At 44.9% G+C, this 26,701-nt stretch overlaps 32 non-coding genes across 32 annotated transcripts; 15 read left to right on the top strand and 17 right to left on the bottom strand.

The window, feature by feature from the left end:
• The first annotated feature begins 1,701 nt into the window (after positions 1 to 1,701).
• On the top strand, positions 1,702 to 1,773 carry Trnaq-cug. The gene has a single exon. It is a non-coding gene; the product is annotated as a tRNA-Gln (tRNA).
• A 358-nt stretch (positions 1,774 to 2,131) lies between these two features.
• Positions 2,132 to 2,220, bottom strand: Trnay-gua. The gene is given in 2 exon segments: positions 2,132 to 2,167; positions 2,184 to 2,220. It is a non-coding gene; the product is annotated as a tRNA-Tyr (tRNA).
• Positions 2,221 to 2,468: 248 nt separating this feature from the next.
• Trnaq-cug lies at positions 2,469 to 2,540 on the top strand. The gene has a single exon. It is a non-coding gene; the product is annotated as a tRNA-Gln (tRNA).
• Positions 2,541 to 2,898: 358 nt separating this feature from the next.
• Positions 2,899 to 2,987, bottom strand: Trnay-gua. The gene is given in 2 exon segments: positions 2,899 to 2,934; positions 2,951 to 2,987. It is a non-coding gene; the product is annotated as a tRNA-Tyr (tRNA).
• Positions 2,988 to 3,235: 248 nt separating this feature from the next.
• On the top strand, positions 3,236 to 3,307 carry Trnaq-cug. Its single transcript has one exon. It is a non-coding gene; the product is annotated as a tRNA-Gln (tRNA).
• A 358-nt stretch (positions 3,308 to 3,665) lies between these two features.
• On the bottom strand, positions 3,666 to 3,754 carry Trnay-gua. Its single transcript is given in 2 exon segments — positions 3,666 to 3,701; positions 3,718 to 3,754. It is a non-coding gene; the product is annotated as a tRNA-Tyr (tRNA).
• A 6,609-nt stretch (positions 3,755 to 10,363) lies between these two features.
• Trnay-gua lies at positions 10,364 to 10,452 on the bottom strand. Its single transcript is given in 2 exon segments — positions 10,364 to 10,399; positions 10,416 to 10,452. It is a non-coding gene; the product is annotated as a tRNA-Tyr (tRNA).
• Positions 10,453 to 10,700: 248 nt separating this feature from the next.
• Trnaq-cug lies at positions 10,701 to 10,772 on the top strand. The gene has a single exon. It is a non-coding gene; the product is annotated as a tRNA-Gln (tRNA).
• Positions 10,773 to 11,130: 358 nt separating this feature from the next.
• On the bottom strand, positions 11,131 to 11,219 carry Trnay-gua. The gene is given in 2 exon segments: positions 11,131 to 11,166; positions 11,183 to 11,219. It is a non-coding gene; the product is annotated as a tRNA-Tyr (tRNA).
• A 248-nt stretch (positions 11,220 to 11,467) lies between these two features.
• On the top strand, positions 11,468 to 11,539 carry Trnaq-cug. The gene has a single exon. It is a non-coding gene; the product is annotated as a tRNA-Gln (tRNA).
• Positions 11,540 to 11,886: 347 nt separating this feature from the next.
• Positions 11,887 to 11,975, bottom strand: Trnay-gua. Its single transcript is given in 2 exon segments — positions 11,887 to 11,922; positions 11,939 to 11,975. It is a non-coding gene; the product is annotated as a tRNA-Tyr (tRNA).
• A 248-nt stretch (positions 11,976 to 12,223) lies between these two features.
• Positions 12,224 to 12,295, top strand: Trnaq-cug. Its single transcript has one exon. It is a non-coding gene; the product is annotated as a tRNA-Gln (tRNA).
• Positions 12,296 to 12,653: 358 nt separating this feature from the next.
• On the bottom strand, positions 12,654 to 12,742 carry Trnay-gua. The gene is given in 2 exon segments: positions 12,654 to 12,689; positions 12,706 to 12,742. It is a non-coding gene; the product is annotated as a tRNA-Tyr (tRNA).
• Positions 12,743 to 12,990: 248 nt separating this feature from the next.
• On the top strand, positions 12,991 to 13,062 carry Trnaq-cug. The gene has a single exon. It is a non-coding gene; the product is annotated as a tRNA-Gln (tRNA).
• Positions 13,063 to 13,420: 358 nt separating this feature from the next.
• On the bottom strand, positions 13,421 to 13,509 carry Trnay-gua. Its single transcript is given in 2 exon segments — positions 13,421 to 13,456; positions 13,473 to 13,509. It is a non-coding gene; the product is annotated as a tRNA-Tyr (tRNA).
• Positions 13,510 to 13,757: 248 nt separating this feature from the next.
• Trnaq-cug lies at positions 13,758 to 13,829 on the top strand. The gene has a single exon. It is a non-coding gene; the product is annotated as a tRNA-Gln (tRNA).
• Positions 13,830 to 14,187: 358 nt separating this feature from the next.
• Trnay-gua lies at positions 14,188 to 14,276 on the bottom strand. The gene is given in 2 exon segments: positions 14,188 to 14,223; positions 14,240 to 14,276. It is a non-coding gene; the product is annotated as a tRNA-Tyr (tRNA).
• Positions 14,277 to 21,085: 6,809 nt separating this feature from the next.
• Positions 21,086 to 21,174, bottom strand: Trnay-gua. The gene is given in 2 exon segments: positions 21,086 to 21,121; positions 21,138 to 21,174. It is a non-coding gene; the product is annotated as a tRNA-Tyr (tRNA).
• A 248-nt stretch (positions 21,175 to 21,422) lies between these two features.
• Trnaq-cug lies at positions 21,423 to 21,494 on the top strand. Its single transcript has one exon. It is a non-coding gene; the product is annotated as a tRNA-Gln (tRNA).
• Positions 21,495 to 21,852: 358 nt separating this feature from the next.
• Positions 21,853 to 21,941, bottom strand: Trnay-gua. The gene is given in 2 exon segments: positions 21,853 to 21,888; positions 21,905 to 21,941. It is a non-coding gene; the product is annotated as a tRNA-Tyr (tRNA).
• A 248-nt stretch (positions 21,942 to 22,189) lies between these two features.
• Positions 22,190 to 22,261, top strand: Trnaq-cug. Its single transcript has one exon. It is a non-coding gene; the product is annotated as a tRNA-Gln (tRNA).
• Positions 22,262 to 22,619: 358 nt separating this feature from the next.
• Positions 22,620 to 22,708, bottom strand: Trnay-gua. Its single transcript is given in 2 exon segments — positions 22,620 to 22,655; positions 22,672 to 22,708. It is a non-coding gene; the product is annotated as a tRNA-Tyr (tRNA).
• Positions 22,709 to 22,956: 248 nt separating this feature from the next.
• On the top strand, positions 22,957 to 23,028 carry Trnaq-cug. The gene has a single exon. It is a non-coding gene; the product is annotated as a tRNA-Gln (tRNA).
• A 358-nt stretch (positions 23,029 to 23,386) lies between these two features.
• Positions 23,387 to 23,475, bottom strand: Trnay-gua. Its single transcript is given in 2 exon segments — positions 23,387 to 23,422; positions 23,439 to 23,475. It is a non-coding gene; the product is annotated as a tRNA-Tyr (tRNA).
• Positions 23,476 to 23,723: 248 nt separating this feature from the next.
• Trnaq-cug lies at positions 23,724 to 23,795 on the top strand. Its single transcript has one exon. It is a non-coding gene; the product is annotated as a tRNA-Gln (tRNA).
• A 358-nt stretch (positions 23,796 to 24,153) lies between these two features.
• On the bottom strand, positions 24,154 to 24,242 carry Trnay-gua. The gene is given in 2 exon segments: positions 24,154 to 24,189; positions 24,206 to 24,242. It is a non-coding gene; the product is annotated as a tRNA-Tyr (tRNA).
• A 248-nt stretch (positions 24,243 to 24,490) lies between these two features.
• Positions 24,491 to 24,562, top strand: Trnaq-cug. The gene has a single exon. It is a non-coding gene; the product is annotated as a tRNA-Gln (tRNA).
• A 347-nt stretch (positions 24,563 to 24,909) lies between these two features.
• Positions 24,910 to 24,998, bottom strand: Trnay-gua. Its single transcript is given in 2 exon segments — positions 24,910 to 24,945; positions 24,962 to 24,998. It is a non-coding gene; the product is annotated as a tRNA-Tyr (tRNA).
• A 248-nt stretch (positions 24,999 to 25,246) lies between these two features.
• Trnaq-cug lies at positions 25,247 to 25,318 on the top strand. Its single transcript has one exon. It is a non-coding gene; the product is annotated as a tRNA-Gln (tRNA).
• A 358-nt stretch (positions 25,319 to 25,676) lies between these two features.
• On the bottom strand, positions 25,677 to 25,765 carry Trnay-gua. Its single transcript is given in 2 exon segments — positions 25,677 to 25,712; positions 25,729 to 25,765. It is a non-coding gene; the product is annotated as a tRNA-Tyr (tRNA).
• A 248-nt stretch (positions 25,766 to 26,013) lies between these two features.
• Positions 26,014 to 26,085, top strand: Trnaq-cug. The gene has a single exon. It is a non-coding gene; the product is annotated as a tRNA-Gln (tRNA).
• Positions 26,086 to 26,443: 358 nt separating this feature from the next.
• On the bottom strand, positions 26,444 to 26,532 carry Trnay-gua. Its single transcript is given in 2 exon segments — positions 26,444 to 26,479; positions 26,496 to 26,532. It is a non-coding gene; the product is annotated as a tRNA-Tyr (tRNA).
• Between the last annotated feature and the right edge of the window lie 169 nt (positions 26,533 to 26,701).

The following is a 26,701-nucleotide window of genomic DNA, read 5'->3' as shown; positions in this document are numbered from 1 at the left end:
TGGTACCATGGGTGTCGTCCACGGCCAGTGGTTTATCCGTCGGTCCGGAATCCTGAGCGTCAATCTCAACATCATCAGCCCAATTTACTTCATTATGCACAGGGGCGGGGCGGAGCAAGTTCGGAAGGTTGCGATCCGGCTCATCACATGGTTCAAGGGGTCGCGTCGTACTCACATCCATAGGGGTCGCACTACAGGCGTCAACGCCACCGCGACCAGGGGGGCTGGCCTCTCGCTGCGTAGGGGCCTGGTCTGTTGCAGAACACGTCGCCGGAGTGCCGCGCTGCGTTTGCGCAATCCGCGTGGCTTTTTCACGATATGGGCGAGCTGCTTCGCCAGCATCTGGGGGAGCGATACGTTGTTTCTTGCGCTTCTTTTGTTGGTGCCGAGAAGTATGGGCTTCCTCCGCGTCTGAAGGTTGAGACTGTCCCGCACTAGGTGTTTCGGAGTCCGCTCTGGTCTCGGGCGTCACGTCAGAGACCACGTCCATCACTTCCGTCCGCGGAGGGTCCACATGCGCGGAGACATCCGGACTGGGGGCGTCTGAAGCCGGCCGCACAGAGTGGTCGACCACCGGGGCATCCTGCAGCATGGCCTGCTCCTGTGATGCAGCGGGAGGATCGGTAACAGCGGGGAATGGCACCGCAGCTCCTCGCGCAGCCGCGACATACGTAAGTGGCATAGCTTGGGACCGCTGCGGATCGAGGTTCTCGCCCACAGGCAATTGTGCAATTCGTCGTTGTAGACAGTCCGATCGTACGTGACCTTCTTTGCCACAACCAGAGCATGTACGAGGTTGTCCATCATACATGACGATCGCTCTGCAGCCACAAATGTATACGTAGGAGGGGATATGTTTCTGAAGGTCGATTCTCACTTGACGGACACCATTAAGAACAGGGTACGTCTCAAAGCTCAACCACTTCTCCTCTGTGTGGGCGAGGACCGTCCCATAATTTTGCAGGGCCGAAGTTACTTGGTGGGCAGTCACCTCAAATGGTAGTTCAAAGACACGTACCGTTCTGATTCCAATGCCCGCTGGTTCCACAAGGACTGTCCCTACATTGCCATCGGAGTGAAGGAACTTATAAGAGCCTCCCGACGTCCGAATCAGTCGGTCACAGCAATCGTCATTGATAAGTTTCACTTACACAACACTTGCCACTATCGAAAGATGAATACCAAATAGTTCGTTTGGATCTAATTTCACTACCTCTCTCAAAAAACGTTCAACTTCAAGCGCTTTGGGTCGGGCAAAGCGGTTCTCAAACGTGAACTTGACTGTCGACTTTCGTATAGTATGAGCCATGTGAACGTTGCCTGTACGATGGACGCTGCGCCGCTATCACAACACTCACCGCCTCTGCTAAGCTGCTGGTCGCGGCTGGGACGTAAACAGCACGTCCGCGCCCCACGGCTTCTCAAGCCCGACTGCCAACTGAGCTACCAGAGGCTCTGCATACTTTCCTGTTCGTTCTGATTGCTTTACGTCCGTCCCTGTCTTTCGTTTCCACACACTGCTACTCAGCGCGCCCATATAGACGCACAGGAAATGCAGTCATCGGCTGCAACTGCAAACATTGCCCAGATTAAGTTTTATAATGCTCGATCGTGTCAATTAGGTTAAAAAATGCAAGTAGGAAGTGTCTGAAGTACGTCAGAATACTGCTAAATGTATTTACGCGTCCCATACTCGTGTCTGGTTCCATGGTGTAACGGTTAGCACTCTGGACTCTGAATCCAGCGATCCGAGTTCGAATCTCGGTGGAACCTTCGTTTAGTCTAAATTTTCTGTAATAAGCGTTTCTCGCCGAGGAAGTATCAGCGATAGGCTCAGGGATTTAGTTTCTACGTTTGTGTTAAAAACGAGACGTCTATGAAACGGCTGAATATTGGTGCGACGATGTGACCTATATAGCACATTAAACGAGTAATGCCTGTAAGAGCAAGCAATTTTACGATAATTCGGAGAAATATCATTATCCTACGAAGGCTAAGAATCCCATGATTATCAACTAGCTATTACAAGCTGAGCAAATGAATTTCCTTTAAAATAGGTTTAAAACATAGGGAGGTTCTGACCGAGTGGGCATGCTCTGGAGCCTCTTTGCTCCTGAGATTAGAAAAACAGTCCTCTGGGCCGGATTTGAACCAGCGACCTATGGATAACTGTGAATCCTCCACTACAGTCCACCGCTCTACCAACTGAGCTACCAGAGGCTCTGCATACTTTCCTGTTCGTTCTGATTGCTTTACGTCCGTCCCTGTCTTTCGTTTCCACACACTGCTACTCAGCGCGCCCATATAGACGCACAGGAAATGCAGTCATCGGCTGCAACTGCAAACATTGCCCAGATTAAGTTTTATAATGCTCGATCGTGTCAATTAGGTTAAAAAATGCAAGTAGGAAGTGTCTGAAGTACGTCAGAATACTGCTAAATGTATTTACGCGTCCCATACTCGTGTCTGGTTCCATGGTGTAACGGTTAGCACTCTGGACTCTGAATCCAGCGATCCGAGTTCGAATCTCGGTGGAACCTTCGTTTAGTCTAAATTTTCTGTAATAAGCGTTTCTCGCCGAGGAAGTATCAGCGATAGGCTCAGGGATTTAGTTTCTACGTTTGTGTTAAAAACGAGACGTCTATGAAACGGCTGAATATTGGTGCGACGATGTGACCTATATAGCACATTAAACGAGTAATGCCTGTAAGAGCAAGCAATTTTACGATAATTCGGAGAAATATCATTATCCTACGAAGGCTAAGAATCCCATGATTATCAACTAGCTATTACAAGCTGAGCAAATGAATTTCCTTTAAAATAGGTTTAAAACATAGGGAGGTTCTGACCGAGTGGGCATGCTCTGGAGCCTCTTTGCTCCTGAGATTAGAAAAACAGTCCTCTGGGCCGGATTTGAACCAGCGACCTATGGATAACTGTGAATCCTCCACTACAGTCCACCGCTCTACCAACTGAGCTACCAGAGGCTCTGCATACTTTCCTGTTCGTTCTGATTGCTTTACGTCCGTCCCTGTCTTTCGTTTCCACACACTGCTACTCAGCGCGCCCATATAGACGCACAGGAAATGCAGTCATCGGCTGCAACTGCAAACATTGCCCAGATTAAGTTTTATAATGCTCGATCGTGTCAATTAGGTTAAAAAATGCAAGTAGGAAGTGTCTGAAGTACGTCAGAATACTGCTAAATGTATTTACGCGTCCCATACTCGTGTCTGGTTCCATGGTGTAACGGTTAGCACTCTGGACTCTGAATCCAGCGATCCGAGTTCGAATCTCGGTGGAACCTTCGTTTAGTCTAAATTTTCTGTAATAAGCGTTTCTCGCCGAGGAAGTATCAGCGATAGGCTCAGGGATTTAGTTTCTACGTTTGTGTTAAAAACGAGACGTCTATGAAACGGCTGAATATTGGTGCGACGATGTGACCTATATAGCACATTAAACGAGTAATGCCTGTAAGAGCAAGCAATTTTACGATAATTCGGAGAAATATCATTATCCTACGAAGGCTAAGAATCCCATGATTATCAACTAGCTATTACAAGCTGAGCAAATGAATTTCCTTTAAAATAGGTTTAAAACATAGGGAGGTTCTGACCGAGTGGGCATGCTCTGGAGCCTCTTTGCTCCTGAGATTAGAAAAACAGTCCTCTGGGCCGGATTTGAACCAGCGACCTATGGATAACTGTGAATCCTCCACTACAGTCCACCGCTCTACCAACTGAGCTACCAGAGGCTCTGCATACTTTCCTGTTCGTTCTGATTGCTTTACGTCCGTCCCTGTCTTTCGTTTCCACACACTGCTACTCAGCGCGCCCATATAGACGCACAGGAAATGCAGTCATCGGCTGCAACTGCAAACATTGCCCAGATTAAGTTTTATAATGCTCGATCGTGTCAATTAGGTTAAAAAATGCAAGTAGGAAGTGTCTGAAGTACGTCAGAATACTGCTAAATGTATTTACGCGTCCCATACTCGTGTCTGGTTCCATGGTGTAACAGTTCCGCCGCAGCAGCGGCCGTGTGCAGACGTGCCGGAGTGCTCGCTCCGCGCGTGTTTGGCGGCGCCTGCAGCTGGTTGGGCCTTGTAAGTACATCATGGCCTTTGCCATGGATGATCAGTTACGCCGTTACACGTTGCGTTTCCAATTCCCGTTCGGTTTTAGCCGACCACAGGTCCACGAAGTAGTCGATTTCTTCTTCGACAGATTGAGTCTTAAAGACGAGGAAGTTTTAGGATTTTCGTACGATTTCCTGGCGAATGCTGTCTACGTGAAACTTGTTAGTGACGAGCCTTGTTTACGTGTAATGGACTTAACTAAGGGTACTGCCGAGTTCGTTAATTCGGATGGTGAAATTTGTAAAGTTGTCGTTACCCATGCTGGGTTAGGTCTGCGCACGGTCCGTGTGTTCAACCTACCATTTGAAATTGAACTTGCACGTATTCGGCAATGTCTGTCCCAGTATGGGAACGTATTGGACATTCACCAAGAGCAGTGGAGTGGTCTTAAACACTTCAATGTGGATAATGGTGTCAGGGTAGCGCGAATTGACCTCTCGAAGCATATCCCATCGAATGTCGTGATACAAGGCTTCCGGGCACTCGTTATGTACGAGGGGCAACCACGTACTTGTGTACTTTGTGGCTCTACGGACCATCTGAAGGCCGCGTGTCCCCGTGCTAAACCAGTGCGTCGTGTTTTGCGTCAACGCGATGCCCTTGCAGCAGGGCGGGATGGCAATAGGCCGACGTATGCCGAGAGCCTTGTCGGTCCGTCTGTCGTTAGCGCGCCACAGCTGCACGCGGCTGAGGTTGTGCCTGACGTGACCGCCGCCGATGTAAACACAGCTACGGCGAGCCGAATGCCCGTTGATTCTGACGTGGAAAACTATGCAATCGACGGGGCCGGAAATTCGCGCCCTTCTGATGCTGGCGTGGTCCGTGTGGAACTTCCGCCAGGATTGCCCGATCAACATCTACACCCATCTGCGGAGAGTCTTCCACCTGAGGACCCTGGTAACCAGCCGCGAGTTTCCCATCCCCTTGAAGTGTCTTCTCCGCTAAGCGCAGTTTCCGGCAACGAACAATCTCCCGCGGGTGCTACTCTTACCGCTGCGAAACCCGACATCAACGAACACGTTGAGGACGTTCGTCCTCAGAAGAAAGGACGACAAAAGAAATCGGTCCGTAAGCAGAGTGACGAGGAAACTCGTACTCTTGAACAGAAACTGCAACGTACAATCAAGCAGTTCCGGACCGATGAATGTGAGAGAATCGTTACAGACGATGGAGTACAGATCGTGCAGCTTTCAGAGGAGACCGATGTGGTGATGCATGTCGACAGTTCTGGACCCGATGCATTTATGGATACCACCACCTCGCCGGGGTCGAGCAAGCAGCCGTCCTGGGCCGACGATACGCATTAACATGGTATTGCCCTTTCTTATGCGGGATTACAAAATTGCAACTGCTAATATAAATCGAATAACATCCGATGTCAAATTAAAATGTTTGACTGACTATATGTACGCCGCCGATATCGATATCGTTTTCTTACAAGAAGTCGTCACACCCAAGGTAGGGAATGTCACGGGCTATGAGGCCCTCATAAATATTGGCGATGAGGCAGGGACTGCAATTTTGTACAAAGCGGGCATCACTTGTAAACCTCGAGCGCTTTTAGAAACGGGTCGAGGGATTGCCGTACAACTCGAAGATTTGCTTTTGGTCAACGTCTATGCCCCGACTGGATCTGTAGGCCGAAGGGATAGGAGTGTTTTTTATCGCGATGAATTTGTGCCATTATTATCCTGTGGTTGTTCGAAGATTTTATTGGGCGGCGATTTTAATTGTGTTATACGCAGAGAAGACCAGTGTCCGAATTTTAATTTTTGTTTGGAGTTGCGAGATTTAATTGATGGGCTGGACTTACAAGATACCTGGTGCTCACTTCGCCCGCAGGTTACCGGATATACGTATGTTACCGCTGCCTCCGCTAGTCGTCTGGATAGGTTCTATGTATCTAAAGACATTTTAAGCACTGCCAGGGATTGTGAAATATGGCCTGTTAATTTTAGCGACCACTGTGCGTATCACATCACGCTTCGGCACGTCTCGCAGAAAACCTTTTTGGGTCGAGGCGTATGGCACCTGAACGTCGCACTGTTGGACGACGGCGACCTGAAGAAGGATCTCATTGCAACGTGGCAATGGTGCCTCCAGCGACGACAAAGGTATAGGGAGCGTGTTCATTGGTGGACAGAGCTAGTAAAACCGCACATAAAGAAATGTATTTGTCAGTTTGCCAGGGCCAAGGCGTACTGGAAGAAACAGACGTTGGAATTTTATTTTACCGCTCTCCGCCAGTTGTACAACGATTCCTCTGCACTGCCTGGCAATCTCCTTCGCATTAAACGTACCAAAGCCAAAATTACCGCATTGGTTCGTGAGTCTCTGGCAGGAGCCCAAGTCAGGGCACGCGCTTTCGATGACACCTTTAACGAGTCAGCGTCCTTGTATCATGTCATACGGGAAGCTAAAAGAGGCAGACAAAAAATCATTACTCAACTGACAGATGACGATGGTCGTGTTTATGATGAGCAAGGCGAGCTTAAGGCTTTTATTCGGAATCATTTCCGGCAACTTTACTCACTGCCTGACACAGATGTAGAGGCGGGAGAGGAATTTTTGTCTAACATTACGACATCGGTGGATCCGGACGACCACGCACAGCTCCTGGCAAACATAACTAACTTCGAAGTGAAGTCAATCATTACGTCTGCGGCGAAAGGAAAAGCTGCAGGATCAGACGGTTTGCCGGTTGAATTTTATCTTCGGTATTGGGATGTTTTCGGCGACGAACTGACTATCATGTATAATGAACTGTTAACGCATACTGCTTTTCCGTCGCAGTTCACTGAGGGCCTGATAGTCTTAGTCTCCAAACCGTCACCAGGGACTTCACTCAATAACTTACGACCAATCACCCTACTCAATGCAGATTTCAAAATCTTTACTCGGATTCTGAATGCCAGACTCAAGCCAGTCCTTAGTAAAGTGCTTGGTTCATACCACATGAACGTGGTTACTGGTCGATCGATGATAGACGCCCTGTGCGAATACCGAGATATTGCATATTTGACTTGGATTTGCAAGACCACGTTGGCAATAGTCTTTTTTGACTTCGACAAGGCATTTGATCGGACTAACCATGGATTTCTATTCCGAACGCTGGACAAACTGGGTTTCAACCAGCATTTCGTGCAGATAATCAGGAACTGTCTCTGCAATACGTCTTCCCGCGTGAAATTCAACGGCCAGTTAACAGCCCCTGTGCCCATCCAACAAGGTTTGCGACAAGGGTGCCCGCTTTCCACGACTCTTTTCGCCATTGCCATAGAGCCACTACTGAAAACGTTTTGCGTCACTTTACCGGGTCTTCAAACGCTGAATACCAAGACCGTCTGTCATGCCTATGCGGACGATATCAGCGTCCTTATCAACAACGACGAAGAGTTCGATACCGTGCGGCGGCTTGTCCACCGGTATGCCAGCGCCTGCGGTGCACGCCTTAACGAACGGAAATCCAAAGTCTTGCATCTAGGTCCGCAGGCTCGCTTCGCGGACACCGTCTGGTTAGAGGCAACCAACCAGCTCAAGCACCTTGGTTTGATTCTCACTCCGAATCCACGGGAAATGGTAAGAGTGAATTGGGAACAGAAGCTCAACGTCCTTCGAGCTTTGATTCGTGAGCACAATATGCGGTGTTTAGACAGGATTCAGAGAGCACATTTCGTCAATTATTATGTTCTCAGCAAGATTTACCATGTTGCCGCTGTTCTCCCTATTCCTCCTGATATTGCAAACAGAATCTTAGCCCTTGCAGGCTGGTACATTTGGCGAGGTAATATTTTTAAAGTCACTTTCAAGGCTACCGCTTTACCTCGGTATAAAGGTGGTTTAGCCCTTAAAAATGTTGAATTACAGTGCTTAGCGATTTTTCTAGCTCGAACGACAAGGATCTTACGAAATAGTCAGACAGGTCTTACAGCACGTCTCTTCCAGCAGTTACGACCACCGGATATGACGCCGCCGATAAATGTTGGACATATCCATCCCGAGCTCGTTCATATTCGCCGATATTACGTGGAGTCCAGCTATGTCCATCAACACCTGCAACCACTCACTGCTGCTGCTGTCTACAGTGTATTTACGAATCGGCAACAGAATAACTCTATAGAAATGAAGTATCCTAGCAAGGACTGGCGACAAATTTGGGTGAATATCAGCACTCCTCTCCTTCATTCCCGAGTTCGTTCCGTGTGGTATGATGTTGTGAACGAGGTGATGCCCACGGGGGAGAAATTGTGTAAGATCCAACTACGGCCTACTCCGACTTGCGACGCATGTGGCCATGTGGAAACATTGCAACACATATTAAACTGCAGAGATCAGACGCAAATCTGGAATTGGACGAGAATGAAACTGGCTCTTATTAATAGAACGACGCCATCCGCAATACAACTGCAAGATATATTCCAACCGGACTGGAAATTATTTCCGAAATCTAAAAATAATAGCTATACCTGGTTAATTGGACAGTACCTATATTATATGCTGACAACTAAAACGCCTACATTTTCTGATTTTCATATGTATCTTATTGCCGAATATTACGCGATCAAACGATTACGGAAGTATAAAGAAAAGTTTCAGAATTTTCTCACCGTTGCTTTGAATGATGGGAAGCTTTAAGTGTGCGAACCAATGGGCACGATCATTGCTCTTTTTTTTATTTATTTCTTCTGTTATCTGGGTATCTCATTGTCAGTTTTCAGGACTCCATTGCTTCATAGGTTGTACAATGTGTGCACCTAAGGTCAACGAGAAGCAGCATGCAACAGGATGCCAAACTTGTGGAGCCAGTGTTTATTTCTGTTTTTTACTTTACTCAGAAGACAAGTATAGTTTAATTTGACGAGGTTTAACAGACGGGGCAGTATTTCTTTCTAGATACCCATCTTTCCTCTGTACGGAACTTTATTTCTATTATTGTTTACGATGCTGACAGAGAAACCTCTGATCTTGTTGTTTTTGTCTCCACTAACTCAAGGAACACACACTAGTACCCAGTTACTTTCGTTAATAACTCCAAGAAAACAGCACGGCGGTAATCTCGGCGAACTTACTCTCAACGCTAAGAGATGACAACTTTGAATTATGCCTCCAGGAAACTGAATCATCGACGAATGCAGAACGACACGGAAACATTATGCTATTATTACGTGAAGACGAGCTTGAGACGTAGTGATCCTGAGATCTACCACCGCAAAAAAAAAAAAAAAAAAAAAAAAAAAAAAAAAAAAAAAAAAAAAAAAAAAAAAAAAAAAAAAAGTGGCGCAATCGGCTAGCGCGTTCGGCTGTTAACCGAAAGGTTGGTGGTTCGAGCCCACCCGGGGGCGAAATCGTTTTAACCGGCACCGAGGTGAGGACATACGTCAACTTTGTTAGAGATGCACAGCTAGTGTGACAATTTGGCTGTGTTTGAGTGATGCCACAGAGCCTTATACACATTCAGCCAAGTGACACTGTAGGTAAAAACATGGCCCTACACAGACGTTCTGCTGTTTTCCTTTTTATTCGTCATGTGTGACACTGCAGTAGAGCGACGCCCACCACAAAAGACGTATTCTTTACATTCAATTTCAGCGTATACGTCGCGAGTGCCATATGACAGGGCCTGTCTCTCGATGTCGATTTGTATTTGGTGTCTCTTAAGTGTCGGTCTGCAGTAGGCCGCTGTTGGCCGAGCGACGTGCAGTCGCCTTACATGAAGCCCCATGGGCAACGGCAGCGCCACTGTGGACAACAGCATACTGTAGCCAGAGAGAGGAGCCGAAAGGCGCATTTCGCAGTCGAGCCACGCTCTTATAATAAAAAAAAAAAAAAAAAAAAAAAAAAAAAAAAAAAAAATGGTGTAACGGTTAGCACTCTGGACTCTGAATCCAGCGATCCGAGTTCGAATCTCGGTGCAAACTTCGTTTAGTCTAAATTTTCTGTAATAAGCGTTTCTCGCCGTTTGTGTTAAAAACGAGACGTCTATGAAACGGCTGAATATTGGTGCGACGATGTGACCTATATAGCACATTAAACGAGTAATGCCTGTAAGAGCAAGCAATTTTACGATAATTCGGAGAAATATCATTATCCTACGAAGGCTAAGAATCCCATGATTATCAACTAGCTATTACAAGCTGAGCAAATGAATTTCCTTTAAAATAGGTTTAAAACATAGGGAGGTTCTGACCGAGTGGGCATGCTCTGCTCCTGAGATTAGAAAAACAGTCCTCTGGGCCGGATTTGAACCAGCGACCTATGGATAACTGTGAATCCTCCACTACAGTCCACCGCTCTACCAACTGAGCTACCAGAGGCTCTGCATACTTTCCTGGTCGTTCTGATTGCTTTACGTCCGTCCCTGTCTTTCGTTTCCACACACTGCTACTCAGCGCGCCCATATAGACGCACAGGAAATGCAGTCATCGGCTGCAACTGCAAACATTGCCCAGATTAAGTTTTATAATGCTCGATCGTGTCAATTAGGTTAAAAAATGCAAGTAGGAAGTGTCTGAAGTACGTCAGAATACTGCTAAATGTATTTACGCGTCCCATACTCGTGTCTGGTTCCATGGTGTAACGGTTAGCACTCTGGACTCTGAATCCAGCGATCCGAGTTCGAATCTCGGTGGAACCTTCGTTTAGTCTAAATTTTCTGTAATAAGCGTTTCTCGCCGAGGAAGTATCAGCGATAGGCTCAGGGATTTAGTTTCTACGTTTGTGTTAAAAACGAGACGTCTATGAAACGGCTGAATATTGGTGCGACGATGTGACCTATATAGCACATTAAGCGAGTAATGCCTGTAAGAGCAAGCAATTTTACGATAATTCGGAGAAATATCATTATCCTACGAAGGCTAAGAATCCCATGATTATCAACTAGCTATTACAAGCTGAGCAAATGAATTTCCTTTAAAATAGGTTTAAAACATAGGGAGGTTCTGACCGAGTGGGCATGCTCTGGAGCCTCTTTGCTCCTGAGATTAGAAAAACAGTCCTCTGGGCCGGATTTGAACCAGCGACCTATGGATAACTGTGAATCCTCCACTACAGTCCACCGCTCTACCAACTGAGCTACCAGAGGCTCTGCATACTTTCCTGTTCGTTCTGATTGCTTTACGTCCGTCCCTGTCTTTCGTTTCCACACACTGCTACTCAGCGCGCCCATATAGACGCACAGGAAATGCAGTCATCGGCTGCAACTGCAAACATTGCCCAGATTAAGTTTTATAATGCTCGATCGTGTCAATTAGGTTAAAAAATGCAAGTAGGAAGTGTCTGAAGTACGTCAGAATACTGCTAAATGTATTTACGCGTCCCATACTCGTGTCTGGTTCCATGGTGTAACGGTTAGCACTCTGGACTCTGAATCCAGCGATCCGAGTTCGAATCTCGGTGGAACCTTCGTTTAGTCTAAATTTACTGTAATAAGCGTTTCTCGCCGAGGAAGTATCAGCGATAGGCTCAGGGATTTAGTTTCTACGTTTGTGTTAAAAACGAGACGTCTATGAAACGGCTGAATATTGGTGCGACGATGTGACCTATATAGCACATTAAACGAGTAATGCCTGTAAGAGCAAGCAATTTTACGATAATTCGGAGAAATATCATTATCCTACGAAGGCTAAGAATCCCATGATTATCAACTAGCTATTACAAGCTGAGCAAATGAATTTCCTTTAAAATAGGTTTAAAACATAGGGAGGTTCTGACCGAGTGGGCATGCTCTGCTCCTGAGATTAGAAAAACAGTCCTCTGGGCCGGATTTGAACCAGCGACCCATGGATAACTGTGAATCCTCCACTACAGTCCACCGCTCTACCAACTGAGCTACCAGAGGCTCTGCATACTTTCCTGGTCGTTCTGATTGCTTTACGTCCGTCCCTGTCTTTCGTTTCCACACACTGCTACTCAGCGCGCCCATATAGACGCACAGGAAATGCAGTCATCGGCTGCAACTGCAAACATTGCCCAGATTAAGTTTTATAATGCTCGATCGTGTCAATTAGGTTAAAAAATGCAAGTAGGAAGTGTCTGAAGTACGTCAGAATACTGCTAAATGTATTTACGCGTCCCATACTCGTGTCTGGTTCCATGGTGTAACGGTTAGCACTCTGGACTCTGAATCCAGCGATCCGAGTTCGAATCTCGGTGGAACCTTCGTTTAGTCTAAATTTTCTGTAATAAGCGTTTCTCGCCGTGGAAGTATCAGCGATAGGCTCAGGGATTTAGTTTCTACGTTTGTGTTAAAAACGAGACGTCTATGAAACGGCTGAATATTGGTGCGACGATGTGACCTATATAGCACATTAAGCGAGTAATGCCTGTAAGAGCAAGCAATTTTACGATAATTCGGAGAAATATCATTATCCTACGAAGGCTAAGAATCCCATGATTATCAACTAGCTATTACAAGCTGAGCAAATGAATTTCCTTTAAAATAGGTTTAAAACATAGGGAGGTTCTGACCGAGTGGGCATGCTCTGGAGCCTCTTTGCTCCTGAGATTAGAAAAACAGTCCTCTGGGCCGGATTTGAACCAGCGACCTATGGATAACTGTGAATCCTCCACTACAGTCCACCGCTCTACCAACTGAGCTACCAGAGGCTCTGCATACTTTCCTGTTCGTTCTGATTGCTTTACGTCCGTCCCTGTCTTTCGTTTCCACACACTGCTACTCAGCGCGCCCATATAGACGCACAGGAAATGCAGTCATCGGCTGCAACTGCAAACATTGCCCAGATTAAGTTTTATAATGCTCGATCGTGTCAATTAGGTTAAAAAATGCAAGTAGGAAGTGTCTGAAGTACGTCAGAATACTGCTAAATGTATTTACGCGTCCCATACTCGTGTCTGGTTCCATGGTGTAACGGTTAGCACTCTGGACTCTGAATCCAGCGATCCGAGTTCGAATCTCGGTGGAACCTTCGTTTAGTCTAAATTTTCTGTAATAAGCGTTTCTCGCCGAGGAAGTATCAGCGATAGGCTCAGGGATTTAGTTTCTACGTTTGTGTTAAAAACGAGACGTCTATGAAACGGCTGAATATTGGTGCGACGATGTGACCTATATAGCACATTAAACGAGTAATGCCTGTAAGAGCAAGCAATTTTACGATAATTCGGAGAAATATCATTATCCTACGAAGGCTAAGAATCCCATGATTATCAACTAGCTATTACAAGCTGAGCAAATGAATTTCCTTTAAAATAGGTTTAAAACATAGGGAGGATCTGACCGAGTGGGCATGCTCTGGAGCCTCTTTGCTCCTGAGATTAGAAAAACAGTCCTCTGGGCCGGATTTGAACCAGCGACCTATGGATAACTGTGAATCCTCCACTACAGTCCACCGCTCTACCAACTGAGCTACCAGAGGCTCTGCATACTTTCCTGTTCGTTCTGATTGCTCTACGTCCGTCCCTGTCTTTCGTTTCCACACACTGCTACTCAGCGCGCCCATATAGACGCACAGGAAATGCAGTCATCGGCTGCAACTGCAAACATTGCCCAGATTAAGTTTTATAATGCTCGATCGTGTCAATTAGGTTAAAAAATGCAAGTAGGAAGTGTCTGAAGTACGTCAGAATACTGCTAAATGTATTTACGCGTCCCATACTCGTGTCTGGTTCCATGGTGTAACGGTTAGCACTCTGGACTCTGAATCCAGCGATCCGAGTTCGAATCTCGGTGGAACCTTCGTTTAGTCTAAATTTTCTGTAATAAGCGTTTCTCGCCGAGGAAGTATCAGCGATAGGCTCAGGGATTTAGTTTCTACGTTTGTGTTAAAAACGAGACGTCTATGAAACGGCTGAATATTGGTGCGACGATGTGACCTATATAGCACATTAAACGAGTAATGCCTGTAAGAGCAAGCAATTTTACGATAATTCGGAGAAATATCATTATCCTACGAAGGCTAAGAATCCCATGATTATCAACTAGCTATTACAAGCTGAGCAAATGAATTTCCTTTAAAATAGGTTTAAAACATAGGGAGGTTCTGACCGAGTGGGCATGCTCTGGAGCCTCTTTGCTCCTGAGATTAGAAAAACAGTCCTCTGGGCCGGATTTGAACCAGCGACCTATGGATAACTGTGAATCCTCCACTACAGTCCACCGCTCTACCAACTGAGCTACCAGAGGCTCTGCATACTTTCCTGTTCGTTCTGATTGCTTTACGTCCGTCCCTGTCTTTCGTTTCCACACACTGCTACTCAGCGCGCCCATATAGACGCACAGGAAATGCAGTCATCGGCTGCAACTGCAAACATTGCCCAGATTAAGTTTTATAATGCTCGATCGTGTCAATTAGGTTAAAAAATGCAAGTAGGAAGTGTCTGAAGTACGTCAGAATACTGCTAAATGTATTTACGCGTCCCATACTCGTGTCTGGTTCCATGGACCATTCTGGCTTTAGCCGTCGCCGCGGTCGGACGTGCTTGTTGCTTGCTCCGCACACGCTAGCGCAATCGCCGGTGTTTTGTGTTTCCGTACAGCTGTCTGTGCATTTTCGTAGTGTTATTGCATTTGGTGGTCCTGATAAGTGTTTGTGAAGTGTTATTGTCCATTCTCCGTTTCGTTCTTCGTCGCGATTTCGGTTTGTACCGGAATTTCGTCGGCACAGAAGATCATGTCTGACACCGTCAGGAAGAATACGTTAGTCTTCTCGTTCGAGAAGGAAACCCGGCCGGTCCAACCCACTGCACTGGAGATCCATGACTGGCTCACCGAGGTAATCTGTATCAATTCTGACTCTGTTCACACCACGCAGTTAGATGCTGAAAAATACTGTGTTTATGTTAAATTTCTGAACTCCGTGACTGTCGATAAGTTAATTGCAAAATGGGGTAATTCTGTTGAATTTGTTCATCGAGATGGTTCAACAAGTAATGTTTCTGTACGAAAAGCTGATATCATGTACACCAATGTGAGGATTTTGAACGTTCCTATCGAAGTTGACAATCAGTTGATCAAAGACGCTCTATCTAAATATGGGGAAGTTAAATCCATCTATAACGAAAGATGGTCGAAGCTGTACAAGATACAGTGTTATAATGGCATTAGGTCCGTCGAAATGGAGGTGAAAGCCAATATTCCGTCCCATATATCTGTTGCAGGTCATAAAGCACATGTTGTTTATTCTGGACAGGAGCGTACGTGTAATATTTGTAACGAGACGGGTCATTTCAGACAAGATTGTCCACGCCGTGTTTTTGTCCTCCGGAATAATCTAACACAGCGTCAAAAATTGACCCTTAGCGACGTCTTACCAAGCAGCAACTCCCCTCCTTCTGCTAATGACAGTGGTGCAGGTACTTCTACAATGCCCGCTGTAACTAACACAGAGTTCCCACCTCTGCAAGTAATAACAAGTCACCCTTCTGTTCCCGAATGCGATCTTCAGAATAAGAAACGACCGTTGGAGGTGACTGATGACGGCTCGGACGGCGAGTCCTCCCGACACTCCCCCTCCACCCGCAAACAGAAGCAGTGTGACGCAGATGTGTTAGAGGAAACAGACAGTACATGTATGGAAATGACGACAGCGGCTAAGACAACCCAACCGCTGTCGGCTGCCGCACAGGTACCAACCGACCACGGAGGCGAAGCAGTAACGGTTGTCGCGGCGACGGACGTGCCGCACTCCGAACCCCATGAGGTGACGGAGCAGAACCGCATTCACGAACTCACCGACCCCCAACCAACCGATTCAGTCAGTGCCCTGGAGTTAGTGCCGGAAGGACAAGGAAGTGGACGTCATGAACAGGACACTGTTGAGGCAGCTTCGGTCTCAACGGTGGTGAAGATAGACAACGCGAAGGACGGTGCGTTGACCCACGATGTCCAAAGACGTAGACTCAAACCGCAACCTAATCTCAAAGCTTCCCGTAACCAAAGCAAACAACAACCTGGAAAAGATGACGCAACGGCCAAGAATGTCCTGTATGAAATTATTACGGAAAAACCTAAGGATGTACCTTCAAGTACCATTAGTGATGGAAAGCCTCTCTGCAAAACTAAAACCCGAGAACTTAGGAATACTCCACCAAACTGAGGATCACATTTCAACAAAAAAAAAAAGGGGAAAAAATATCGTTGAACCGCTTTATGTTCTGATTGTCCTATTGTCTTAGTCATTTTTCGGAGGAACCAAACGCAGTGGTTCATGTATTTTCCATACTCATAGGTATTTTTCTGTAGATTATTCTTGCAGGTGCTTGTTGAAGTGGAATATTTTATCCCTTCTAGAAGCGACACAGCTCCCTGTTTTTCTCATTATTTTACAAATTTTTTTTATTCCTTTATGTACATTTTTATGTAAACTAAATGTCCCAGGCGTATACTTTTGCAACTATCAATATTAACAGGATTACATCGACGACTAAAATTGCGGCGCTCAAAGAGTACCTATATGAGTCAGGGACGGACATTGTTTTCCTACAAGAAGTTGTTCTCCCGAACCTTACAGTGCCAGGATATTTGTCTATTTCAAATGTCTCGCTTGACACTAACATAGGGACAGCAATTTTAGTCAGGGAGGGGATCCCTGTCACAGATATTGAAAGATTGGAATCCGGCAGAGCGATAGGTATAAAAGTCTTTGGTTTTACTCTTATCAATCTGTATGCCCCTTCCGGCACATCCAATAGAATGGCAAGAGCACAGTTCTTTAAAGACGAGATCATTTATTTATTGCGGAAAAACCCAACGGATCTTATAATCGGCGGTGATTTTAATTGTGTGATCAATAAAAAAGACCAGGTTCCAAATTTTAATAACTGCAATGAATTGAAGCGTTTTGTCACTGTTTTACAGCTTAAAGATGCTTGGGAAATAACGTCTCCCACATTTGTGGCTTTCACATATGTCGGTCCTCAATCACGAAGTAGGATTGACAGACTCTACATATCGCAAAGTCTAGTCAGCTCTTTCATTAAAGCGGAGACGACTCCTGTCTACTTTTCTGATCATAGTGCCGTGCTTGCTACCGTCAGCCTTACTGCGCAACCTACTCGTCGTTTCAGAAGTCAATGGCACCTTAACATGTCACTGATGCAGGAAGACGGACTCGAGGAAAGTTTGACAGAAGCGTGGGCGATGTGCCTCCGCTCCGTAAACAGGCATGTCTCAGTACTAGACTGGTGGTGCAACAGGGCAAAGCCTAAACTGCGAAAAGTTCTCATCCATTATGGTGCACAACGATCGAAAGACTTGAAAAATTCCATAGAATTTTATTACACCATGCTGCGAAATCTATACGAGCAGGCAGACACTTCCAACATCCGTCTGATAGATATCAAGCGAACCAAGGCCAAATTGCTCAGCATTCAAAGACAGCAGATGGAGGGTCTGCAAATAAAATCAAAGGCTAAAACAGTCGTGGAGGATGAACATGCTTCCTTGTACCATCTACTGAGGCACGAAAGAAATAGGAGACGCACCTTCATCGATGGACTTCAGTCTGAAAATGGCGAGACACTCACGACTCAGAGAGACATCGTCAATGCAGTGCACAAGTATTACGAAGACCTATACTCAGTCAGTCCTGTATGTGAAGAGTCCTTCGATGATTACCTTAGTTCCATAGCTCCTCAGGTGTCGGACGAGGAAAACGAAAACCTTCTCGTCGAGTGTCCTAACGAAGAAATCTACAGAACCATCTGCAAGTCTCCTTTGAAGAAATCACCGGGACCGGATGGTTTGCCTGTTGAATTTTATATACGATACTGGCCTTTGATTGGTGACATGTTTACCCGAATCACAAACGAGGTACTTCAGGGAAAACAGATACCTTCTGTCTTTAAAGAGAGTACAATAGTACTCATTCCAAAAACTCCTGCAAAAACAAACCTTAATAACTTTCGTCCTATCTCTCTGTTAAACTCTGATTATAAAATCATCGGCAGAATTATAAACAACAGACTCTCACAGCTCGCTACAAAGATAGTAAGCCCATACCAGTCATGTGTTCCTAATAGGAGTATTTTTAAAAGCATAGCTGAATATAGAGATGTAATTGCAATCACTGCTGTGACCAATATGAAATGTGCTATCATGTTTATTGACTTCCAGAAAGCTTTTGATCGTGTGGATCATAGATTCCTTAATGCCACACTGAAGAAAATAGGTTTTAATGAGCGCGTCCTAAGTGTGATTAGAAATATTGCAACAGGAATCAGCGCTTGTATCTCAGTCAACAGCCAGAGGACAAAGCAGATCCAGATCAGGCGTGGCGTGCCTCAAGGCAGCCCCCTCTCAATGCTCCTCTTCGTGCTGTCTTTAGAGCCTTTTCTCCGCAGTGTTCATGTCACCCTGACTGGCCTCACATTATCTGCTCACCGAACTGTTATAAACGCCTATGCCGATGATGTCGGAGTCGTAGTGCGTAATGCCGAAGACATTTCGAAATTGGACATACTAATTAAGAAGTACTGTAGCGTCTCCGGAGCGAGTCTCAACGCAAACAAAAGCAAACTTTTAAACCTCCGGGGTTTTCAACACACCACAATAGCCTGGGCGACAAAAGTCACCCAGTGCAAAGCACTGGGAATAACGCTGACGCCTTGTCCATTGAAAATGGCAGCTATCAATTGGAGAAATACGTCAGGACAAATTCTTGGAATAACAAGAGAAAACCTTTCCCGTAATATGAACCAGTTTCAGAGGGTACTTTTCATTAACAACTGCCTCCTCTCCAAAGGTTACTTTACAGCGCAGATCTTCCCGTTACCAAAAATGATTGGAAAACAGATAATGTCTACCATTGCCAGTTATCTGTGGAGAGGTGAAATATTCCGAGTAGCTGCAACAACAGCGACCTTAGATCCCAGGAAAGGAGGTTTAGGTTTAGTTGACATTCGAAATAAGGCGTCTGCACTTTTTATAAAAAGGACCGCCACTATCCTTAGCGACCACGCTGACAGCATCACAACTAAATTATTTGAAGTTGTCAGGCCTGCAAGTCTACAGCCACCGGTGAATGTGCAAAAAATCAATAACCGGCTCCAGCACGTTCGAGTATATTTCGTGGAACTCAGCTATCTTGGCAATGCCATAATCAACTCACGACGGATCACGGCCCGCGATATTCTGTGTCATCGAAGGAAAATGGAGGGGAGAAACAAATTAGAAAGCAAATACCCACATTTTGATTGGGACGCCATATGGGAAAATATTCATATGCGTGGTCTTCCATCCGACGTCAAATCAACATGGTATAAAACAGTGAATGGGACCATCAGCACTAATGAAAGGCTACATGCAATCGGCATTGGCGAAACGAATCTATGTCTTAAATGCAAACTGATCGATACGTTAGTGCACAGATTAACGTGCGGTGGGAATCTACAAATCTGCAATTGGATTAGAGAACAACTTGCATTTCTTACGAGGTCTTCGATAGAAAATTTTCCCCCTGTGACATTCCTCAGGCCTCAGACTCGCTATTTTCCCGCAGCAAAAAACAACTCCGTCCACTGGTTAATGGGACACTATGTGAACTACGTAATTAATCACCTAGGATCTGACAATTCCATTGAGTTTTACGTGAACTTGAAATTTGCTTTTTATAGAGCCCTGACATATAAAGATCACAAGAAGAACTACGGCAATATGCTAAAAATAGTATTTGAGCGACTGGGCATTGGTTGACATGCGGCTGAGATAAACACACATCATTTCTTTAAGCGAATGGACGCTTGTTTTTCTAAAAACCAGGAAAAAGAAAAAATTACAATCTTCCAGCTTCATATAACCATCAATTATACTCTGCTAACTCAGAAGGCTATTTTGTTTCGTTTCCACAGCAGAAGCCGGAAAAAAAACGTTAAAAAGCAAAAAAAAATAAGAACACGAAACAACAAAAAATCACCATCGTAGGGTACAGATATGGAAGTCTCATTCTTTTAATGGAAGAGGATTTTTCTCCTTTTTTTTATTATTATTATACCTATCAAGAAGACAATAAGGCTATGGCAATAGTGCCTTACCATAACACTTATTTTTTGCATTCAATGAAGTTTCTTTCCCTTACAAGAAAAAAAAAAGCGAAAATAAAACAAACAAACTAATATAAAAAAAAAACTAGAACATGAGCAACCAAACATACACAATCAGCATCCATTGCTTCATGATTACTTTTCTGCTACAAAGAGGCATGTTTTTTGTTGTCAAGAAGCAGTGGGAATAATATATATCTACTAAATAAATACCGCACACGCTACAAGCTATCAGCTTCAATTGCTAATGCCTCAACATCAACTAAATTTTTTGTCTAAAATGCAGGATCAATCGGTTCAGGAGTAGGATGAACACAAAGCATAGCTTCCATACTCCGTCAAGAATATTATAATGAAGCAACAGCAACGGGACTGGGGGGAGACATCACGGCCAGGCCTCAAGTCTCAGACCCCTGCCCGTTTTGCCTCCACCCGCCTCATGCTGTTAATCTTCTATTCTCCTTTAAAAAATAAAAAAAAAATAAACAAAAATAAAAAAAAAAGTGGTTAAGGCGTCTGAAAAATAAAAAAAAAAAAAAAAATGGTGTAACGGTTAGCACTCTGGACTCTGAATCCAGCGATCCGAGTTCGAATCTCGGTGGAACCTTCGTTTAGTCTAAATTTTCTGTAATAAGCGTTTCTCGCCGAGGAAGTATCAGCGATAGGCTCAGGGATTTAGTTTCTACGTTTGTGTTAAAAACGAGACGTCTATGAAACGGCTGAATATTGGTGCGACGATGTGACCTATATAGCACATTAAACGAGTAATGCCTGTAAGAGCAAGCAATTTTACGATAATTCGGAGAAATATCATTATCCTACGAAGGCTAAGAATCCCATGATTATCAACTAGCTATTACAAGCTGAGCAAATGAATTTCCTTTAAAATAGGTTTAAAACATAGGGAGGTTCTGACCGAGTGGGCATGCTCTGCTCCTGAGATTAGAAAAACAGTCCTCTGGGCCGGATTTGAACCAGCGACCTATGGATAACTGTGAATCCTCCACTACAGTCCACCGCTCTACCAACTGAGCTACCAGAGGCTCTGCATACTTTCCTGTTCGTTCTGATTGCTTTACGTCCGTCCCTGTCTTTCGTTTCCACACACTGCTACTCAGCGCGCCCATATAGACGCACAGGAAATGCAGTCATCGGCTGCAACTGCAAACATTGCCCAGATTAAGTTTTATAATGCTCGATCGTGTCAATTAGGTTAAGAAATGCAAGTAGGAAGTGTCTGAAGTACGTCAGAATACTGCTAAATGTATTTACGCGTCCCATACTCGTGTCTGGTTCCATGGTGTAACGGTTAGCACTCTGGACTCTGAATCCAGCGATCCGAGTTCGAATCTCGGTGGAACCTTCGTTTAGTCTAAATTTTCTGTAATAAGCGTTTCTCGCCGAGGAAGTATCAGCGATAGGCTCAGGGATTTAGTTTCTACGTTTGTGTTAAAAACGAGACGTCTATGAAACGGCTGAATATTGGTGCGACGATGTGACCTATATAGCACATTAAGCGAGTAATGCCTGTAAGAGCAAGCAATTTTACGATAATTCGGAGAAATATCATTATCCTACGAAGGCTAAGAATCCCATGATTATCAACTAGCTATTACAAGCTGAGCAAATGAATTTCCTTTAAAATAGGTTTAAAACATAGGGAGGTTCTGACCGAGTGGGCATGCTCTGGAGCCTCTTTGCTCCTGAGATTAGAAAAACAGTCCTCTGGGCCGGATTTGAACCAGCGACCTATGGATAACTGTGAATCCTCCACTACAGTCCACCGCTCTACCAACTGAGCTACCAGAGGCTCTGCATACTTTCCTGTTCGTTCTGATTGCTTTACGTCCGTCCCTGTCTTTCGTTTCCACACACTGCTACTCAGCGCGCCCATATAGACGCACAGGAAATGCAGTCATCGGCTGCAACTGCAAACATTGCCCAGATTAAGTTTTATAATGCTCGATCGTGTCAATTAGGTTAAAAAATGCAAGTAGGAAGTGTCTGAAGTACGTCAGAATACTGCTAAATGTATTTACGCGTCCCATACTCGTGTCTGGTTCCATGGTGTAACGGTTAGCACTCTGGACTCTGAATCCAGCGATCCGAGTTCGAATCTCGGTGGAACCTTCGTTTAGTCTAAATTTTCTGTAATAAGCGTTTCTCGCCGAGGAAGTATCAGCGATAGGCTCAGGGATTTAGTTTCTACGTTTGTGTTAAAAACGAGACGTCTATGAAACGGCTGAATATTGGTGCGACGATGTGACCTATATAGCACATTAAACGAGTAATGCCTGTAAGAGCAAGCAATTTTACGATAATTCGGAGAAATATCATTATCCTACGAAGGCTAAGAATCCCATGATTATCAACTAGCTATTACAAGCTGAGCAAATGAATTTCCTTTAAAATAGGTTTAAAACATAGGGAGGATCTGACCGAGTGGGCATGCTCTGGAGCCTCTTTGCTCCTGAGATTAGAAAAACAGTCCTCTGGGCCGGATTTGAACCAGCGACCTATGGATAACTGTGAATTCTCCACTACAGTCCACCGCTCTACCAACTGAGCTACCAGAGGCTCTGCATACTTTCCTGTTCGTTCTGATTGCTCTACGTCCGTCCCTGTCTTTCGTTTCCACACACTGCTACTCAGCGCGCCCATATAGACGCACAGGAAATGCAGTCATCGGCTGCAACTGCAAACATTGCCCAGATTAAGTTTTATAATGCTCGATCGTGTCAATTAGGTTAAAAAATGCAAGTAGGAAGTGTCTGAAGTACGTCAGAATACTGCTAAATGTATTTACGCGTCCCATACTCGTGTCTGGTTCCATGGTGTAACGGTTAGCACTCTGGACTCTGAATCCAGCGATCCGAGTTCGAATCTCGGTGGAACCTTCGTTTAGTCTAAATTTTCTGTAATAAGCGTTTCTCGCCGAGGAAGTATCAGCGATAGGCTCAGGGATTTAGTTTCTACGTTTGTGTTAAAAACGAGACGTCTATGAAACGGCTGAATATTGGTGCGACGATGTGACCTATATAGCACATTAAACGAGTAATGCCTGTAAGAGCAAGCAATTTTACGATAATTCGGAGAAATATCATTATCCTACGAAGGCTAAGAATCCCATGATTATCAACTAGCTATTACAAGCTGAGCAAATGAATTTCCTTTAAAATAGGTTTAAAACATAGGGAGGTTCTGACCGAGTGGGCATGCTCTGGAGCCTCTTTGCTCCTGAGATTAGAAAAACAGTCCTCTGGGCCGGATTTGAACCAGCGACCTATGGATAACTGTGAATCCTCCACTACAGTCCACCGCTCTACCAACTGAGCTACCAGAGGCTCTGCATACTTTCCTGTTCGTTCTGATTGCTTTACGTCCGTCCCTGTCTTTCGTTTCCACACACTGCTACTCAGCGCGCCCATATAGACGCACAGGAAATGCAGTCATCGGCTGCAACTGCAAACATTGCCCAGATTAAGTTTTATAATGCTCGATCGTGTCAATTAGGTTAAGAAATGCAAGTAGGAAGTGTCTGAAGTACGTCAGAATACTGCTAAATGTATTTACGCGTCCCATACTCGTGTCTGGTTCCATGGTGTAACGGTTAGCACTCTGGACTCTGAATCCAGCGATCCGAGTTCGAATCTCGGTGGAACCTTCGTTTAGTCTAAATTTTCTGTAATAAGCGTTTCTCGCCGAGGAAGTATCAGCGATAGGCTCAGGGATTTAGTTTCTACGTTTGTGTTAAAAACGAGACGTCTATGAAACGGCTGAATATTGGTGCGACGATGTGACCTATATAGCACATTAAACGAGTAATGCCTGTAAGAGCAAGCAATTTTACGATAATTCGGAGAAATATCATTATCCTACGAAGGCTAAGAATCCCATGATTATCAACTAGCTATTACAAGCTGAGCAAATGAATTTCCTTTAAAATAGGTTTAAAACATAGGGAGGTTCTGACCGAGTGGGCATGCTCTGGAGCCTCTTTGCTCCTGAGATTAGAAAAACAGTCCTCTGGGCCGGATTTGAACCAGCGACCTATGGATAACTGTGAATCCTCCACTACAGTCCACCGCTCTACCAACTGAGCTACCAGAGGCTCTGCATACTTTCCTGTTCGTTCTGATTGCTTTACGTCCGTCCCTGTCTTTCGTTTCCACACACTGCTACTCAGCGCGCCCATATAGACGCACAGGAAATGCAGTCATCGGCTGCAACTGCAAACATTGCCCAGATTAAGTTTTATAATGCTCGATCGTGTCAATTAGGTTAAAAAATGCAAGTAGGAAGTGTCTGAAGTACGTCAGAATACTGCTAAATGTATTTACGCGTCCCATACTCGTGTCTGGTTCCATGGTGTAACGGTTAGCACTCTGGACTCTGAATCCAGCGATCCGAGTTCGAATCTCGGTGGAACCTTCGTTTAGTCTAAATTTTCTGTAATAAGCGTTTCTCGCCGAGGAAGTATCAGCGATAGGCTCAGGGATTTAGTTTCTACGTTTGTGTTAAAAACGAGACGTCTATGAAACGGCTGAATATTGGTGCGACGATGTGACCTATATAGCACATTAAACGAGTAATGCCTGTAAGAGCAAGCAATTTTACGATAATTCGGAGAAATATCATTATCCTACGAAGGCTAAGAATCCCATGATTATCAACTAGCTATTACAAGCTGAGCAAATGAATTTCCTTTAAAATAGGTTTAAAACATAGGGAGGTTCTGACCGAGTGGGCATGCTCTGCTCCTGAGATTAGAAAAACAGTCCTCTGGGCCGGATTTGAACCAGCGACCTATGGATAACTGTGAATCCTCCACTACAGTCCACCGCTCTACCAACTGAGCTACCAGAGGCTCTGCATACTTTCCTGTTCGTTCTGATTGCTTTACGTCCGTCCCTGTCTTTCGTTTCCACACACTGCTACTCAGCGCGCCCATATAGACGCACAGGAAATGCAGTCATCGGCTGCAACTGCAAACATTGCCCAGATTAAGTTTTATAATGCTCGATCGTGTCAATTAGGTTAAGAAATGCAAGTAGGAAGTGTCTGAAGTACGTCAGAATACTGCTAAATGTATTTACGCGTCCCATACTCGTGTCTGGTTCCATGGTGTAACGGTTAGCACTCTGGACTCTGAATCCAGCGATCCGAGTTCGAATCTCGGTGGAACCTTCGTTTAGTCTAAATTTTCTGTAATAAGCGTTTCTCGCCGAGGAAGTATCAGCGATAGGCTCAGGGATTTAGTTTCTACGTTTGTGTTAAAAACGAGACGTCTATGAAACGGCTGAATATTGGTGCGACGATGTGACCTATATAGCACATTAAACGAGTAATGCCTGTAAGAGCAAGCAATTTTACGATAATTCGGAGAAATATCATTATCCTACGAAGGCTAAGAATCCCATGATTATCAACTAGCTATTACAAGCTGAGCAAATGAATTTCCTTTAAAATAGGTTTAAAACATAGGGAGGTTCTGACCGAGTGGGCATGCTCTGGAGCCTCTTTGCTCCTGAGATTAGAAAAACAGTCCTCTGGGCCGGATTTGAACCAGCGACCTATGGATAACTGTGAATCCTCCACTACAGTCCACCGCTCTACCAACTGAGCTACCAGAGGCTCTGCATACTTTCCTGTTCGTTCTGATTGCTTTACGTCCGTCCCTGTCTTTCGTTTCCACACACTGCTACTCAGCGCGCCCATATAGACGCACAGGAAATGCAGTCATCGGCTGCAACTGCAAACATTGCCCAGATTAAGTTTTATAATGCTCGATCGTGTCAATTAGGTTAAAAAATGCAAATAGGAAGTGTCTGAAGTACGTCAGAATACTGCTAAATGTATTTACGCGTCCCACACTCGTGTCTGGTTCCATGGTGTAACGGTTAGCACTCTGGACTCTGAATCCAGCGATCCGAGTTCGAATCTCGGTGGAACCTTCGTTTAGTCTAAATTTTCTGTAATAAGCGTTTCTCGCCGAGGAAGTATCAGCGATAGGCTCAGGGATTTAGTTTCTACGTTTGTGTTAAAAACGAGACGTCTATGAAACGGCTGAATATTGGTGCGACGATGTGACCTATATAGCACATTAAACGAGTAATTCCTGTAAGAGCAAGCAATTTTACGATAATTCGGAGAAATATCATTATCCTACGAAGGCTAAGAATCCCATGATTATCAACTAGCTATTACAAGCTGAGCAAATGAATTTCCTTTAAAATAGGTTTAAAACATAGGGAGGTTCTGACCGAGTGGGCATGCTCTGGAGCCTCTTTGCTCCTGAGATTAGAAAAACAGTCCTCTGGGCCGGATTTGAACCAGCGACCTATGGATAACTGTGAATCCTCCACTACAGTCCACCGCTCTACCAACTGAGCTACCAGAGGCTCTGCATACTTTCCTGTTCGTTCTGATTGCTTTACGTCCGTCCCTGTCTTTCGTTTCCACACACTGCTACTCAGCGCGCCCATATAGACGCACAGGAAATGCAGTCATCGGCTGCAACTGCAAACATTGCCCAGATTAAGTTTTATAATGCTCGATCGTGTCAATTAG

Source organism: Schistocerca americana, unplaced genomic scaffold (genome assembly GCF_021461395.2).
Source record: "Schistocerca americana isolate TAMUIC-IGC-003095 unplaced genomic scaffold, iqSchAmer2.1 HiC_scaffold_204, whole genome shotgun sequence".
NCBI lineage: Eukaryota > Metazoa > Arthropoda > Insecta > Orthoptera > Acrididae > Schistocerca > Schistocerca americana.
The sequence above is the reverse complement of the archived record's forward strand: the minus strand, read 5'-3'. Positions and strand labels throughout refer to the sequence as shown.